Raw genomic sequence first — 3,461 nt, forward strand, 5'->3', positions numbered from 1 at the left:
TTGTCACTTGTCAATAATTTAAATTAATAGCTTACATTTACAAAATGAGCATGCAATAGCAGAAATATAAAGGGTCCATGCTTTACAGTTTCTGTGTATGTGCACAATAGCAATGTGTTCATCCTGCCTTGTGTTTTTCATCTAACAGTTGACACATTCAGCATTAATGTATGAGATCTCAGTGAAGAGGCAGAATTAGTGTTTTGTGTTCACTGTTTGATCCTCATGATTCATCGAGAGCTAAAGACTAGAAACGAGTCCAGAAAGCTCAGTGTGGACATCAGCCAGACGTGCAGTCCTCATGTCTCTGCTTCACTCAGCTCACTTTCCGAAGTCACTTCACTTTGAACTGAAATCAGATTTCTGCTGACTCTATATCAGGGGTGTCAAACTCATTTTCACTGAGGGCCACTTCAACATTATGGCTGCCCTCAAAGGGCACTCCTTAACATATTGTTAAATAACTTGTCTCTTTATTTTATTATTACTTCTTTAAGTTACAGAGATATGCATTAGAATAGATGTAAAATATGTTATTGCTCTGTGCTATTTTAACATACTGTAAGTATTTTTAATGTATCAGGTTAAGAAATCCACTTTGCTCCATAAATCAAAGTAAATAACAAATGACAAATATCAAGCATAAGTCATTACATTAACTTTGTTAAAAACTTTTTTGTTACTTTTGAGAGGGGCAGAACTATGGTACAACAAATAATTGTGAGCTGCTAAGAATGTGTGACAGATATGCCATTTAAAGAAATGAAAATGCGTATCAACAGCAGGATTTTCTGTTTCTATTCGGCGTGTGATTTAAACTCAGAAATGAACTTTGGTGTGAATATGATACACAATCAGTGCTTGAAGTGGAAAAAAGAAGTGGCGGTATTCAACCCCACAAATAAATAAATTAGTGCTGTCAATCGGTTAAAAAATTAACGAATTAATTGCATGTTTTTTTTCTGAAATTAATCGCGATTAATCCCACCTAACATTGTATCAATAGCACGATTTTCTGTTTCTATTTGGCGTGCAATTTAAACTCAGAAATTGAATTTGGCGTGCATATGATACACAATCAGTGCTTGAAGTGGAAAAAAGAAGTGGCAGTATTCAACCCCACAAATAAATAAATGAGTGCTGTCAATCGGTTAAAAAAAATTAACGAATTAATCGTATGTTTTTTTTCTGAAATTAATCGCGATTGATCCCACCTAATATTAAATTTAAATATACCTTTATATTGTAATAATTTCACATTTAATCTTAAAATTAATGTAGAAACAACAAAGACAGTATATTTTTAATATTTGTTTAATGACTGAAGGTATCACTGATAATACTACATTTGTGATTGTGTTTTATTAAAGTCTACATCTACCCCAACCCTAAACCTACCCTTACAGTAAGGCAGATACATTAAATATTGTTATTCAGCGTGAGTAAAAGGATGCGATATTGATGTGCGCATGCGCAGTAAACCCTAGTAGGACAATCTGACGGGTAGGATAAAATGTCTCTAATATCAGTGTAAAATCCTTCACATGCGCAAAAATGTTTGTTTGGGCGCTGATTTTACAGTGGACCTTTTAAAATTAACAGTGTAACTTTTATGTTTGGTTGACTGCATTTTAGTTTTATGATGAATAGCTGAAATGTCAGGCAACGTTAGAACTAATGTTGTTTGTGTGCGTGTGAGGCGCCTGTGCGATCAGATGGATTAAATCAAATAAACATATAAAGAAAATAAATAAAATGCGTTAAGAGTGTCACAAAAACGAGCGTAACCTATATTTGTTGCACAGTTGATTTCCAAAGGGTGCCGCGGCTAAAAAAAGGTTGGGAAACACTGCTCTACTCTACTCCTGTACTCATGTGACTGTACTCGCACTCGTTCATCATCAGATCTGCAGACCATACTACAGTGATTGGACTTATCTTAGGAGAGCATGACTCGGATACAGAGATGAAGTCCAGGAACTAGAGCTGTGCTGCTCTGATAACAACACCTACAAAACAAAAGAGCTCATTCTGGACTTCAGCAGATCTACTCTATAATCTACTAAAGGTATTCAGTCAAGAGCAAAGATTGGACTTTTTTCTTTTGTTGTTTTATTATCATTAATGATACGGATGGCTACAGGTTTGTTAGGCTGCTGTCACTTTAAGAACTAATGCGTCGATCCAGTATATTCACACATCAGATTTTCTCCAATACATCGCTTTACCTCAAAGCCAAACTCGAAATTTAAAATAAAATTAGATTAATCACACAGCCCTAAAATGCAAGAGATATCTCACTTTTGGATTGCAAATAATGAAAACACATTATAGACAAATTACTTGATATTATCGCATATACATACAGTTGGAAAGGTGCAATTAGCTTGATAACTTTTATGTAGCAATAATAAACTGTAAGTGGTTTTTCATAATTTCTCCAGTACCGAAAGCAGAACCGATCACCAGATCAGAGCTTATAAATACTATGGTCTTTCATATTTTAGCCCCAGAGCTCATTTAATACCGGGTTCGGATACCATCCATACTTACAGAAGAAGCACAGAAGATTCAGTTACAAATCCACATGACAGTATATCTGCATTTTCTAAAATTCATCATAAGTGGAGGATTTATTTTAAAAACAACAATGAAGAACAAGTTAAAAATAAATCTTGGTGTCTCTTTAAAAGTGTTACAGCCTCTTCTTCAGCTTCCTGAACACGAACGCTTTGTAAAAACTTCTACTTTCCTTCATGAAAGAGTAAGCAAACTACAAGTGATACATATGCATTTTAAGACAACTGAACATAATATGAAACTCATAAGAACGCATAATGATATCATTTATATCATGAAACAAAATGATATACAAGAATAAAACTTTTGGACATTGTTCTTTGGAGAGGAACTCCATCTTTGAGTTGATCTGAATCTCACAGTTAAATCTGCTGGTTTTGAAGATGAAGATTAACTTTATTCACTGTGAAAACTTTAGATATGCCACTTGTGGTTAGGACAGATTTATCCAGATGATATTTTATTGCTTGATGCATTATTGTGTCGCATTTCGCATTTACGCAGCATCAGATCTGAAAGTGCTGGATCTGAAGATGATCTACTTACTGTGATAGTTTTTTGTATGACTGTGTAGAGCAGATGAATTATTGAAACACTTCCCACATGCAGTGCAGTGATACGGTTTCTCTCCAGTGTGGATCCTCTCATGTGTTTTCAGATTTACTGACTGACTGAATCTCTTGTCACAGTGTGAACACTTGTTAGGTTTCTCTTCAGTGTAGATCCTCTCATGTCTTTTCCGACTTGATGAATCACTGAATCTCTTGTCACAGTGTGAACACTTGTAAGGTTTCTCTTCAGTGTGGATCCTCTCGTGTGTTTTCAGATTTGCTGAATCACTGAATCTCTTGTCACAGTGTGAACACTTGTAAGGTTTCTCT

The 3,461-nt window shown here is 35.0% G+C and overlaps 1 pseudogene; it reads right to left on the bottom strand.

Annotated features, from left to right (window-relative positions):
• The window catches only part of LOC107701196 (zinc finger protein 239-like), a 17,233-nt pseudogene that overhangs the window by 7,895 nt on the left and 5,877 nt on the right, over nucleotides 1-3,461 (bottom strand).

Source organism: Sinocyclocheilus anshuiensis, unplaced genomic scaffold, assembly GCF_001515605.1.
Source record: "Sinocyclocheilus anshuiensis isolate Anshui unplaced genomic scaffold, SAMN03320099.WGS_v1.1 scaffold2156, whole genome shotgun sequence".
Classification (NCBI taxonomy): domain Eukaryota; kingdom Metazoa; phylum Chordata; class Actinopteri; order Cypriniformes; family Cyprinidae; genus Sinocyclocheilus; species Sinocyclocheilus anshuiensis.